A 15979-nucleotide genomic window follows, 5' to 3' on the forward strand; every position below is an offset into this window, starting at 1 on the left:
TATAATAAAATATACATTGACATACAAATATGGCTAGTTGTATGGATATGCCGTATTCATTATATGGATACGGCATATAGATTATATGGATATGACCAAAAAATAATTCATAAAGAAATTATATGAATATGGCAGAAATAATTGGTTATATTAATATGATCAAATAATACTTTATATAAAAAAGTGAATATCTTTGGTTGGGTGGCAAAGAGAATTAAATATGCCCGATATATAGACGTCGTGGCCAAAAACTACTATAGGGTGAAGTGCTTGTCTGTTGGTCTATATATATACATATAATATTTTATGCGTACACATTATTATTATAGATAGTTAATATCTATCGTATGGGTGGCAAACGGAATTAAATAATTTCGATATTTAGACGTCGTGGCCAAAAACTACTATAGGATGGTCAGTGGTTGTCCACCAATTAATTATTGAACAAACCATATGAATATCATATGCTGTTGTCAATATAATGTATATCAATAATAATAAAAAATAAGGATGGTACAGTAAGTAGTCCATCTACTATTGAACAAAATATATTATAATATATACTTTTGTTATCAATAGAACAACATATATTAAAATCAAAATATTATCCGTATAAATTTGTTTCTTAAATGAAATTAAGACTTGGCTACGCGGTTAATATTATAAACCCATGATAATAAGGTGAAACAGAGGTCAAGTTTCTATTATATATAGAATAACAAATTGTTTCCGACTTTTATCGTTAATCTTTGGTGGCAGGTATATATGATAATTTATATTAAATTATTATATCCCCTGTCGTTTGGGCACAGAGTATCGCTTGCCGGTACAATGTGTTTACAAAAAGCATTATAATAAAATATAATTGCAATATTAGTGATCAAAATAATTTCATATGCGCTCGGTTTTATATCATATATTACCAGAGAGTTATATGGAAAAGATAAATTTTAAATTTATCATCAAAATGCAAATGATTTAACTCAATATTTATATTGGTTAAACAAAAATTGTACATGTGTGGATACAATAATTATGTATGTTGAACAAAAATGATATTTTAGAATGAAATATGTATATATAATATAATAAAAACTTATAGAAAGAACAATATATATTGAAAATTGTGTTATAAAAAAGTTGTACTTTTTCTTTAACATCAATTATAAACTTGTTATATTAGTGGCGAAACAAGTAAAAATTAAAGAACGTATACGAATGCCATATAAAAATGGCCGTATTCGAATTAAAATAGAATTATTGCCCAAAGCAAAAAAAAAATATTGAAGTAAAATCAATATTTAAGAAAAACCGAACATATAAATGGAAATAAAATCTATTATATTTATATTACTAATTTCTATTCAAAAAATATGAATGAAATATGAACGAAAACATTATTCTGGTTGATCCTGCCAGTAGTTATATGCTTGTCTCAAAGATTAAGCCATGCATGTCTAAGTACACACGAATTAAAAGTGAAACCGCAAAAGGCTCATTATATCAGTTATGGTTCCTTAGATCGTTAACAGTTACTTGGATAACTGTGGTAATTCTAGAGCTAATACATGCAATTAAAACATGAACCTTATGGGACATGTGCTTTTATTAGGCTAAAACCAAGCGATCGCAAGATCGTTATATTGGTTGAACTCTAGATAACATGCAGATCGTATGGTCTTGTACCGACGACAGATCTTTCAAATGTCTGCCCTATCAACTTTTGATGGTAGTATCTAGGACTACCATGGTTGCAACGGGTAACGGGGAATCAGGGTTCGATTCCGGAGAGGGAGCCTGAGAAACGGCTACCACATCTAAGGAAGGCAGCAGGCGCGTAAATTACCCACTCCCAGCTCGGGGAGGTAGTGACGAAAAATAACAATACAGGACTCATATCCGAGGCCCTGTAATTGGAATGAGTACACTTTAAATCCTTTAACAAGGACCAATTGGAGGGCAAGTCTGGTGCCAGCAGCCGCGGTAATTCCAGCTCCAATAGCGTATATTAAAGTTGTTGCGGTTAAAACGTTCGTAGTTGAACTTGTGCTTCATACGGGTAGTACAACTTACAATTGTGGTTAGTACTATACCTTTATGTATGTAAGCGTATTACCGGTGGAGTTCTTATATGTGTTTAAATACTTGTATTTTTTCATATGTTCCTCCTATTTAAAAACCTGCATTAGTGCTCTTAAACGAGTGTTATTGTGGGCCGGTACAATTACTTTGAACAAATTAGAGTGCTTAAAGCAGGCTTCAAATGCCTGAATATTCTGTGCATGGGATAATGAAATAAGACCTCTGTTCTGCTTTCATTGGTTTTCAGATCAAGAGGTAATGATTAATAGAAGCAGTTTGGGGGCATTAGTATTACGACGCGAGAGGTGAAATTCTTGGACCGTCGTAAGACTAACTTAAGCGAAAGCATTTGCCAAAGATGTTTTCATTAATCAAGAACGAAAGTTAGAGGTTCGAAGGCGATCAGATACCGCCCTAGTTCTAACCATAAACGATGCCAGCTAGCAATTGGGTGTAGCTACTTTTATGGCTCTCTCAGTCGCTTCCCGGGAAACCAAAGCTTTTGGGCTCCGGGGGAAGTATGGTTGCAAAGCTGAAACTTAAAGGAATTGACGGAAGGGCACCACCAGGAGTGGAGCCTGCGGCTTAATTTGACTCAACACGGGAAAACTTACCAGGTCCGAACATAAGTGTGTAAGACAGATTGATAGCTCTTTCTCGAATCTATGGGTGGTGGTGCATGGCCGTTCTTAGTTCGTGGAGTGATTTGTCTGGTTAATTCCGATAACGAACGAGACTCAAATATATTAAATAGATATCTTCAGGATTATGGTGTTGAAGCTTATATAGCCTTCATTCATGGTGGCAGTAAAATGTTTATTGTGTTTGAATGTGTTTATATAAGTGGAGCCGTACCTGTTGGTTTGTCCCATTATAAGGACACTAGCTTCTTAAATGGACAAATTGCGTCTAGCAATAATGAGATTGAGCAATAACAGGTCTGTGATGCCCTTAGATGTCCTGGGCTGCACGCGCGCTACAATGAAAGTATCAACGTGTATTTCCTAGACCGAGAGGTCCGGGTAAACCGCTGAACCACTTTCATGCTTGGGATTGTGAACTGAAACTGTTCACATGAACTTGGAATTCCCAGTAAGTGTGAGTCATTAACTCGCATTGATTACGTCCCTGCCCTTTGTACACACCGCCCGTCGCTACTACCGATTGAATTATTTAGTGAGGTCTCCGGACGTGATCACTGTGACGCCTTGTGTGTTACGGTTGTTTCGCAAAAGTTGACCGAACTTGATTATTTAGAGGAAGTAAAAGTCGTAACAAGGTTTCCGTAGGTGAACCTGCGGAAGGATCATTATTGTATAATATCCTTACCGTTAATAAAAAAATTTGTTAATACAAATTTAATACAAATTACCATATATATATATATATACATAATAATTATAATAATAATTATACCAAAAATATGATCTTAAAAGTAAAAGATCAAATAAATTTCGAACAAGCAAATCGAAATATTGTAATAATATAATATTATTACAAATAAATTAAATAGAAACAAACATAAAATTCGAACAAGCAAATCGAATTATTAATATAATAAAATATATTTTATATATTTATTATAAACTTTTGTGTGTATATGGACCATAATATACACGCGTTGCGAGATGTATTGGCCAACTAATTTGATGATGATCATACATTGGATAATGCAACAACCTAAAATATACAATGTTGTACCTGGTTTCAGGTTAATGTTTTATATAAAATTATCAATATATATTAACAAACAAATGCCATTACAAATAATACTTTGATATATATTGTTTATATAAAACTAAGACATTTCGCAGCATTTATTTTAGGTATATAAATACATTTATTGAAGGAATTGATATATGCCAGTAAAATGGTGTATTTTTAATTTCTTTCAATAAAAACATATTTGACCAAATTTAAAACCAATATTATAAAACTCTAAGCGGTGGATCACTCGGCTCATGGGTCGATGAAGAACGCAGCAAACTGTGCGTCATCGTGTGAACTGCAGGACACATGAACATCGACATTTTGAACGCATATCGCAGTCCATGCTGTTATGTACTTTAATTAATTTTATAGTGCTGCTTGGACTACATATGGTTGAGGGTTGTAAGACTATGCTAATTAAGTTGTTTATACAAATTTTATAATAAAATTTTATAAGCATATGGTATATTATTGGAGAAAAATAATTTAATTATTTTATTCATAATATTAACAAATATATGAAAACCATTATCTCACAATAGTAATTAAACTTTGAGAAAAACGAAGAGGAATATTTTCTTTTTCAATCAAATAATACTGAGAAATGTCTAGCATAAAATATTATCTAGAATTGTCTCTTATTAATGATTTGAAATATGAAAAACGTTGACAATATTATTATTCTTCGTTAATTCGTTACAAATAAATGCCATTAATATATATATACGTCAGCTTTAAACGAATTTAATAAAATGTTTTATCATTATATATAAAGAATTAATTGCAAATAAAAGTTATATACAACCTCAACTCATATGGGACTACCCCCTGAATTTAAGCATATTAATTAGGGGAGGAAAAGAAACTAACAAGGATTTTCTTAGTAGCGGCGAGCGAAAAGAAATCAGTTCAGCACTAAGTCACTTTGTCTATATGGCAAATGTGAGATGCAGTGTATGGAGCGTCAATATTCTAGTATGAGAAATTAACGATTTAAGTCCTTCTTAAATGAGGCCATTTACCCATAGAGGGTGCCAGGCCCGTATAACGTTAATGATTACTAGATGATGTTTCCAAAGAGTCGTGTTGCTTGATAGTGCAGCACTAAGTGGGTGGTAAACTCCATCTAAAACTAAATATAACCATGAGACCGATAGTAAACAAGTACCGTGAGGGAAAGTTGAAAAGAACTCTGAATAGAGAGTTAAACAGTACGTGAAACTGCTTAGAGGTTAAGCCCGATGAACCTGAATATCCGTTATGGAAAATTCATCATTAAAATTGTAATATTTAAACAATATTATGATAATAGTGTGCATTTTTTCCATATAAGGACATTGTAATCTATTAGCATACCAAATTTATCATAAAATATAACTTATAGTTTATTCAAATTAAATTGCTTGCATTTTAACACAGAATAAATGTTATTAATTTGATAAAGTGCTGATAGATTTATATGAATACAGTGCGTTAATTTTTCGGAATTATATAATGGCATGATTATCATTGATTTTTGTGTTTATTATATGCACTTGTAGGATTAACAATGCGAAAGATTCAGGATACCTTCGGGACCCGTCTTGAAACACGGACCAAGGAGTCTAACATATGTGCAAGTTATTGGGATATAAACCTAATAGCGTAATTAACTTGACTAATAATGGGATTAGTTTTTTAACTATTTATAGCTAATTAACACAATCCCGGGGCGTTCTATATAGTTATGTATAATGATATTTATATTATTTATGCCTCTAACTGGAACGTACCTTGAGCATATATGCTGTGACCCGAAAGATGGTGAACTATACTTGATCAGGTTGAAGTCAGGGGAAACCCTGATGGAAGACCGAAACAGTTCTGACGTGCAAATCGATTGTCAGAATTGAGTATAGGGGCGAAAGACCAATCGAACCATCTAGTAGCTGGTTCCTTCCGAAGTTTCCCTCAGGATAGCTGGTGCATTTTAATATTATATAAAATAATCTTATCTGGTAAAGCGAATGATTAGAGGCCTTAGGGTCGAAACGATCTTAACCTATTCTCAAACTTTAAATGGGTAAGAACCTTAACTTTCTTGATATGAAGTTTAAGGTTATGATATAATGTGCCCAGTGGGCCACTTTTGGTAAGCAGAACTGGCGCTGTGGGATGAACCAAACGTAATGTTACGGTGCCCAAATTAACAACTCATGCAGATACCATGAAAGGCGTTGGTTGCTTAAAACAGCAGGACGGTGATCATGGAAGTCGAAATCCGCTAAGGAGTGTGTAACAACTCACCTGCCGAAGCAACTAGCCCTTAAAATGGATGGCGCTTAAGTTGTATACCTATACATTACCGCTAAAGTAGATGATTTATATTACTTGTGATATAAATTTTGAAACTTTAGTGAGTAGGAAGGTACAATGGTATGCGTAGAAGTGTTTGGCGTAAGCCTGCATGGAGCTGCCATTGGTACAGATCTTGGTGGTAGTAGCAAATAATCGAATGAGACCTTGGAGGACTGAAGTGGAGAAGGGTTTCGTGTGAACAGTGGTTGATCACGAGTTAGTCGGTCCTAAGTTCAAGGCGAAAGCCGAAAATTTTCAAGTAAAACCAAAAACGCAATATATACAAATCAAGCTAATATAATATACTTGAATAATTTTGAACGAAAGGGAATACGGTTCCAATTCCGTAACCTGTTGAGTATCCGTTTGTTATTAAATATGGGCCTCGTGCTCATCCTGGCAACAGGAACGACCATAAAGAAGCCGTCGAGAGATATCGGAAGAGTTTTCTTTTCTGTTTTATAGCCGTACTACCATGGAAGTCTTTCGCAGAGAGATATGGTAGATGGGCTAGAAGAGCATGACATATACTGTTGTGTCGATATTTTCTCCTCGGACCTTGAAAATTTATGGTGGGGACACGCAAACTTCTCAACAGGCCGTACCAATATCCGCAGCTGGTCTCCAAGGTGAAGAGTCTCTAGTCGATAGAATAATGTAGGTAAGGGAAGTCGGCAAATTAGATCCGTAACTTCGGGATAAGGATTGGCTCTGAAGATTGAGATAGTCGGGCTTGATTGGGAAACAATAACATGGTTTATGTGCTCGTTCTGGGTAAATAGAGTTTCTAGCATTTATGTTAGTTACTTGTTCCCCGGATAGTTAGTTACGTAGCCAATTGTGGAACTTTCTTGCTAAAATTTTTAAGAATACTAATTGGGTCAAACCAATTAGTTCTTATTAATTATAACGATTATCAATTAACAATCAATTCAGAACTGGCACGGACTTGGGGAATCCGACTGTCTAATTAAAACAAAGCATTGTGATGGCCCTAGCGGGTGTTGACACAATGTGATTTCTGCCCAGTGCTCTGAATGTCAAAGTGAAGAAATTCAAGTAAGCGCGGGTCAACGGCGGGAGTAACTATGACTCTCTTAAGGTAGCCAAATGCCTCGTCATCTAATTAGTGACGCGCATGAATGGATTAACGAGATTCCTACTGTCCCTATCTACTATCTAGCGAAACCACAGCCAAGGGAACGGGCTTGGAATAATTAGCGGGGAAAGAAGACCCTTTTGAGCTTGACTCTAATCTGGCAGTGTAAGGAGACATAAGAGGTGTAGAATAAGTGGGAGATATTAGACTTCGGTTTGGTATCGTCAATGAAATACCACTACTCTTATTGTTTTCCTTACTTACTTGATTAAATGGAACGTGTATCATTTCCTAGCCATTATACGGATATATTTATTATATCTTATGGTATTGGGTTTTGATGCAAGCTTCTTGATCAAAGTATCACGAGTTTGTTATATAATCGCAAACAAATTCTTTAATAAAACGGTGCATTTATGTATTTTTGATTTGAAAATTTGGTATAACTCCAATTACTCAGGTATGATCCAATTCAAGGACATTGCCAGGTAGGGAGTTTGACTGGGGCGGTACATCTCTCAAATAATAACGGAGGTGTCCCAAGGCCAGCTCAGTGCGGACAGAAACCACACATAGAGCAAAAGGGCAAATGCTGACTTGATCTCGGTGTTCAGTACACACAGGGACAGCAAAAGCTCGGCCTATCGATCCTTTTGGTTTAAAGAGTTTTTAACAAGAGGTGTCAGAAAAGTTACCATAGGGATAACTGGCTTGTGGCGGCCAAGCGTTCATAGCGACGTCGCTTTTTGATCCTTCGATGTCGGCTCTTCCTATCATTGTGAAGCAAAATTCACCAAGCGTTGGATTGTTCACCCATGCAAGGGAACGTGAGCTGGGTTTAGACCGTCGTGAGACAGGTTAGTTTTACCCTACTAATGACAAAACGTTGTTGCGACAGCATTCCTGCGTAGTACGAGAGGAACCGCAGGTACGGACCAATGGCACAATACTTGTTCGAGCGAACAGTGGTATGACGCTACGTCCGTTGGATTATGCCTGAACGCCTCTAAGGTCGTATCCGTGCTGGACTGCAATGATAAATAAGGGGCAATTTGCATTGTATGGCTTCTAAACCATTTAAAGTTTATAATTTACTTTATAAACGACAATGGATGTGATGCCAATGTAATTTGTAACATAGTAAATTGGGAGGATCTTCGATCACCTGATGCCGCGCTAGTTACATATAAAAGCATTATTTAATACAATGACAAAGCCTAGAATCAATTGTAAACGACTTTTGTAACAGGCAAGGTGTTGTAAGTGGTTGAGCAGCTGCCATACTGCGATCCACTGAAGCTTATCCTTTGCTTGATGATTCGATAATAAACATAAATTTAATTGTGTTTATTTTGTTTGGCTTTTTTAAGTCAGAATATATATATATATAAAATATATATATATAAAATAATAATTATATTTAAATAAATTTTATTTAAATATATTTAACAATGGTAGCCATATGTATCGTCATCCTATTAGTGACGCGTATAAAAATATTCTAAGTCCGAACATGCAAATAAGAGACATATGCAAGTATATGTACTTCTTAAGGTAGCCAACTGAATCGTCATCCTATTAGTGACGTGTATACAAATATTCTAAGTCCGAACATACAAGTAAGAGACATATGCAAGTATATGTACCTCTTAAGGTAGCCAACTGAATCGTCATCCTATTAGTGACGTGTATAAAAATATTCTAAGTCCGAACATACAAGTAAGAGACATATGCAAGTATATGTACCTCTTAAGGTAGCCAACTGAATCGTCATCCTATTAGTGACGTGTATAAAAATATTCTAAGTCCGAACATACAAGAAAGAGACATAAGCAAGTATATGTACCTCTTAAGGTAGCCAACTGAATCGTCATCCTATTAGTGACGCGTATAAAAATATTCTAAGTCCGAACATGCAAATAAGAGACATATGCAAGTATATGTACCTCTTAAGGTAGCCAACTGAATCGTCATCCTATTAGTGACGTGTATAAAAATATTCTAAGTCCGAACATACAAGTAAGAGACATATGCAAGTATATGTACCTCTTAAGGTAGCCAACTGAATCGTCATCCTATTAGTGACGTGTATAAAAATATTCTAAGTCCGAACATACAAGTAAGAGACATATGCAAGTATATGTACCTCTTAAGGTAGCCAACTGAATCGTCATCCTATTAGTGACGTGTATAAAAATATTCCAAGTCCAAACATGAGTTATATGGATATGAAAATAATATTAAGTTCTAGTATGGATATGAAAAAAAATGAGTTATATGGATATGGGAAAAATAACAAGTTCTAGTATGGATATGAAAAAAATGAGTTATGTGGATATGGGAAAAATAATAAGTTCTAGTATGGATATGAAAAAAAAAAATGAGTTATATGGATATGGAAAAGAATACAGAGTTCTAGTATGGATATGGAAAAATGAGTTATATGAATATGGGAAAAATGATAAGTTCTAGTATGGATATGAAAAAATATTGAGTTATATGGATATTAAAGAAATAATAAGTTCTAGTATGGATATGGAATAAAATGAGTTATATAGATATGGCAAAAAATTTAATGTTCTAGTATGGATATGAAAAAAATTAGTTATATGAATATGGGAAAATTTATAAGTTCTAGTATGGATATGGGAAAAATAAGAAGTTCTAGTATGGATATAAAAAAATATTGAGTTATATGGATATTAAAGAAATAATAAGTTCTAGTATGGATATGGAAAAAAATTAGTTATATTGATATGCTAAATAATGAGTTATATGCATATGGGAAAAATACTAAGTTGTAGTATGGATATGGGAAGAATACTGAGTTCTAGTATGGATATGGGAAAAATAATCAGTTCTAGTATGGATATGAAAAAATATTGAGTTTTATGGATATTGAAGAGATAATAAGCTCTAGTATGGATATGGAAAAAATTAATTATATTGTAATAGTAAATAATAAGTTATATGGATATAGGAAGAAAATTAGGTTCTAGTATGGATATGAAAAAAATTAGTTCTATGGATATGGGAAAAATAAAAAGTTCTGGTATGGATATGGAAAAATATTAAGTTATATGGATATTAAAGAAATAATAAGTTCTAGTATGGATATGGAATAAAATGAGTTATATAGATATGGCAAAAATATAATGTTCTAGTATGGATATGAAAAAAATTAGTTCTATGAATATGGGAAAATTTATAAGTTCTAGTATGGATATGGGAAAAAGAATAAGTTCTAGTATGGATATGAAAAAATATTGAGTTATATGAATATTAAAGAAATAATAAGTTCTAGTAGGAATATGGAAAAATATTATTTATATTGATATGGTAAATAATGATTTATATGGATATGGGATAAATACTAAATTCTAGTGTGGATATGGAAAAAACGAGTTATATGGATATGGGAAAAATAATAAGTTCAAGTATGGATATGGAAAAAAATTAGTTTAATAGTTATAGGTATGGAAAAAAATTAATTATATAGATATAGAACAAAAAATAAGTTATATGGATATGGTGGCATCAGTACGAAATATGCCCAATTTACATACACCGGAGCCGCAGTACGATAAATACCCAATATTTAGACGTCGTGGCCAAAAACATATATAGGGAGGCAGTGCTCGCCGACCGGTTGTATTGTTCAAAATTTATGTTTTTCATATTATTTTGGCAATGCTATATATAAATGATATCTTATACATATAATTCAATTATAGCGATATGGAAATACCATATTATATGTATAAAGAAAAAAAATGTATAATAAAATATACATTGACATACAAATATGGCTAGTTGTATGGATATGCCGTATTCATTATATGGATACGGCATATAGATTATATAAATATGACCAAAAAATATTTTATATTGATATGGCAAATAAAGAAATTACTTGAATATGGAAATAAAAGAAGTTATATTGATATGGAAGAAAATAATGAGTCATATAGATATGTTGGCATCAGTACGAAATATGCCCAATTTACATACACCGGGGCCGCAGTACGAAAAATACCCAATATTTAGACGTCGTGGCCAAAAACATATATAGGGAGGCAGTGCTCGCCGACCGGCCGTATTGTTCAAAATTTATGTTTATCATATTATTTTGGCAATGCTATATATAAATGATATCTTATACATATAATTCAATTATAGCGATATGGAAATACCATATTATATGTATAAAGAAAAAAAATGTATAATAAAATATACATTGACATACAAATATGGCTAGTTGTATGGATATGCCGTATTCATTATATGGATACGGCATATAGATTATATAAATATGACCAAAAAATATTTTATATTGATATGGCAAATAAAGAAATTACTTGAATATGGAAATAAAAGAAGTTATATTGATATGGAAGAAAATAATGAGTCATATAGATATGTTGGCATCAGTACGAAATATGCCCAATTTACATACACCGGGGCCGCAGTACGAAAAATACCCAATATTTAGACGTCGTGGCCAAAAACATATATAGGGAGGCAGTGCTCGCCGACCGGCCGTATTGTTCAAAATTTATGTTTATCATATTATTTTGGCAATGCTATATATAAATGATATCTTATACATATAATTCAATTATAGCGATATGGAAATACCATATTATATGTATAAAGAAAAAAAATGTATAATAAAATATACATTGACATACAAATATGGCTAGTTGTATGGATATGCCGTATTCATTATATGGATACGGCATATAGATTATATAAATATGACCAAAAAATATTTTATATTGATATGGCAAATAAAGAAATTACTTGAATATGGAAATAAAAGAAGTTATATTGATATGGAAGAAAATAATGAGTCATATAGATATGTTGGCATCAGTACGAAATATGCCCAATTTACATACACCGGGGCCGCAGTACGAAAAATACCCAATATTTAGACGTCGTGGCCAAAAACATATATAGGGAGGCAGTGCTCGCCGACCGGCCGTATTGTTCAAAATTTATGTTTATCATATTATTTTGGCAATGCTATATATAAATGATATCTTATACATATAATTCAATTATAGCGATATGGAAATACCATATTATATGTATAAAGAAAAAAAATGTATAATAAAATATACATTGACATACAAATATGGCTAGTTGTATGGATATGCCGTATTCATTATATGGATACGGCATATAGATTATATAAATATGACCAAAAAATATTTTATATTGATATGGCAAATAAAGAAATTACTTGAATATGGAAATAAAAGAAGTTATATTGATATGGAAGAAAATAATGAGTCATATAGATATGTTGGCATCAGTACGAAATATGCCCAATTTACATACACCGGGGCCGCAGTACGAAAAATACCCAATATTTAGACGTCGTGGCCAAAAACATATATAGGGAGGCAGTGCTCGCCGACCGGCCGTATTGTTCAAAATTTATGTTTATCATATTATTTTGGCAATGCTATATATAAATGATATCTTATACATATAATTCAATTATAGCGATATGGAAATACCATATTATATGTATAAAGAAAAAAAATGTATAATAAAATATACATTGACATACAAATATGGCTAGTTGTATGGATATGCCGTATTCATTATATGGATACGGCATATAGATTATATGGATATGACCAAAAAATAATTCATAAAGAAATTATATGAATATGGCAGAAATAATTGGTTATATTAATATGATCAAATAATACTTTATATAAAAAAGTGAATATCTTTGGTTGGGTGGCAAAGAGAATTAAATATGCCCGATATATAGACGTCGTGGCCAAAAACTACTATAGGGTGAAGTGCTTGTCTGTTGGTCTATATATATACATATAATATTTTATGTGTACACATTATTATTATAGATAGTTAATATCTATCGTATGGGTGGCAAACGGAATTAAATAATTTCGATATTTAGACGTCGTGGCCAAAAACTACTATAGGATGGTCAGTGGTTGTCCACCAATTAATTATTGAACAAACCATATGAATATCATATGCTGTTGTCAATATAATGTATATCAATAATAATAAAAAATAAGGATGGTACAGTAAGTAGTCCATCTACTATTGAACAAAATATATTATAATATATACTTTTGTTATCAATAGAACAACATATATTAAAATCAAAATATTATCCGTATAAATTTGTTTCTTAAATGAAATTAAGACTTGGCTACGCGGTTAATATTATAAACCCATGATAATAAGGTGAAACAGAGGTCAAGTTTCTATTATATATAGAATAACAAATTGTTTCCGACTTTTATCGTTAATCTTTGGTGGCAGGTATATATGATAATTTATATTAAATTATTATATCCCCTGTCGTTTGGGCACAGAGTATCGCTTGCCGGTACAATGTGTTTACAAAAAGCATTATAATAAAATATAATTGCAATATTAGTGATCAAAATAATTTCATATGCGCTCGGTTTTATATCATATATTACCAGAGAGTTATATGGAAAAGATAAATTTTAAATTTATCATCAAAATGCAAATGATTTAACTCAATATTTATATTGGTTAAACAAAAATTGTACATGTGTGGATACAATAATTATGTATGTTGAACAAAAATGATATTTTAGAATGAAATATGTATATATAATATAATAAAAACTTATAGAAAGAACAATATATATTGAAAATTGTGTTATAAAAAAGTTGTACTTTTTCTTTAACATCAATTATAAACTTGTTATATTAGTGGCGAAACAAGTAAAAATTAAAGAACGTATACGAATGCCATATAAAAATGGCCGTATTCGAATTAAAATAGAATTATTTCACAAAGCAAAAAAAAAATATTGAATTAAAATCAATATTTAAGAAAAACCGAACATATAAAATGGAAATAAAATCTATTATATTTATATTACTAATTTCTATTCAAAAAATATGAATGAAATATGAACGAAAACATTATTCTGGTTGATCCTGCCAGTAGTTATATGCTTGTCTCAAAGATTAAGCCATGCATGTCTAAGTACACACGAATTAAAAGTGAAACCGCAAAAGGCTCATTATATCAGTTATGGTTCCTTAGATCGTTAACAGTTACTTGGATAACTGTGGTAATTCTAGAGCTAATACATGCAATTAAAACATGAACCTTATGGGACATGTGCTTTTATTAGGCTAAAACCAAGCGATCGCAAGATCGTTATATTGGTTGAACTCTAGATAACATGCAGATCGTATGGTCTTGTACCGACGACAGATCTTTCAAATGTCTGCCCTATCAACTTTTGATGGTAGTATCTAGGACTACCATGGTTGCAACGGGTAACGGGGAATCAGGGTTCGATTCCGGAGAGGGAGCCTGAGAAACGGCTACCACATCTAAGGAAGGCAGCAGGCGCGTAAATTACCCACTCCCAGCTCGGGGAGGTAGTGACGAAAAATAACAATACAGGACTCATATCCGAGGCCCTGTAATTGGAATGAGTACACTTTAAATCCTTTAACAAGGACCAATTGGAGGGCAAGTCTGGTGCCAGCAGCCGCGGTAATTCCAGCTCCAATAGCGTATATTAAAGTTGTTGCGGTTAAAACGTTCGTAGTTGAACTTGTGCTTCATACGGGTAGTACAACTTACAATTGTGGTTAGTACTATACCTTTATGTATGTAAGCGTATTACCGGTGGAGTTCTTATATGTGTTTAAATACTTGTATTTTTTCATATGTTCCTCCTATTTAAAAACCTGCATTAGTGCTCTTAAACGAGTGTTATTGTGGGCCGGTACAATTACTTTGAACAAATTAGAGTGCTTAAAGCAGGCTTCAAATGCCTGAATATTCTGTGCATGGGATAATGAAATAAGACCTCTGTTCTGCTTTCATTGGTTTTCAGATCAAGAGGTAATGATTAATAGAAGCAGTTTGGGGGCATTAGTATTACGACGCGAGAGGTGAAATTCTTGGACCGTCGTAAGACTAACTTAAGCGAAAGCATTTGCCAAAGATGTTTTCATTAATCAAGAACGAAAGTTAGAGGTTCGAAGGCGATCAGATACCGCCCTAGTTCTAACCATAAACGATGCCAGCTAGCAATTGGGTGTAGCTACTTTTATGGCTCTCTCAGTCGCTTCCCGGGAAACCAAAGCTTTTGGGCTCCGGGGGAAGTATGGTTGCAAAGCTGAAACTTAAAGGAATTGACGGAAGGGCACCACCAGGAGTGGAGCCTGCGGCTTAATTTGACTCAACACGGGAAAACTTACCAGGTCCGAACATAAGTGTAAGACAGATTGATAGCTCTTTCTCGAATCTATGGGTGGTGGTGCATGGCCGTTCTTAGTTCGTGGAGTGATTTGTCTGGTTAATTCCGATAACGAACGAGACTCAAATATATTAAATAGATATCTTCAGGATTATGTGTTGAAGCTTATATAGCCTTCATTCATGGTGGCAGTAAAATGTTTATTGTGTTTGAATGTGTTATATAAGTGGAGCCGTACCTGTTGGTTTGTCCCATTATAAGGACACTAGCTTCTTAATGGACAAATTGCGTCTAGCAATAATGAGATTGAGCAATAACAGGTCTGTGATGCCCTTAGATGTCCGGGCTGCACGCGCGCTACAATGAAAGTATCAACGTGTATTTCCTAGACCGAGAGAGTCCGGGTAAACCGCTGAACCACTTTCATGCTTGGGATTGTGAAACTGAAACTGTTCACATGAACTTGGAAATTCCCAGTAGTGTGAGTCATTAACTCGCA

At 33.2% G+C, this 15979-nt stretch overlaps 3 non-coding genes across 3 annotated transcripts; all 3 read left to right on the top strand.

Annotated features, from left to right (window-relative positions):
- Positions 1 to 1399: 1399 nt before the first annotated feature.
- On the top strand, positions 1400 to 3394 carry LOC138914133 (small subunit ribosomal RNA). Its single transcript, XR_011420005.1, has one exon. It is a non-coding gene; the product is annotated as a small subunit ribosomal RNA (ribosomal RNA).
- A 622-nt stretch (positions 3395 to 4016) lies between these two features.
- LOC138914132 (5.8S ribosomal RNA) lies at positions 4017 to 4195 on the top strand. Its single transcript, XR_011420004.1, has one exon. It is a non-coding gene; the product is annotated as a 5.8S ribosomal RNA (ribosomal RNA).
- Positions 4196 to 4593: 398 nt separating this feature from the next.
- Positions 4594 to 8551, top strand: LOC138914134 (large subunit ribosomal RNA). The gene has a single exon (XR_011420006.1). It is a non-coding gene; the product is annotated as a large subunit ribosomal RNA (ribosomal RNA).
- Positions 8552 to 15979: the final 7428 nt, after the last annotated feature.

The sequence above is a fragment of the Drosophila takahashii genome, unplaced genomic scaffold, assembly GCF_030179915.1.
Source record: "Drosophila takahashii strain IR98-3 E-12201 unplaced genomic scaffold, DtakHiC1v2 scaffold_13, whole genome shotgun sequence".
Taxonomy (NCBI): domain Eukaryota; kingdom Metazoa; phylum Arthropoda; class Insecta; order Diptera; family Drosophilidae; genus Drosophila; species Drosophila takahashii.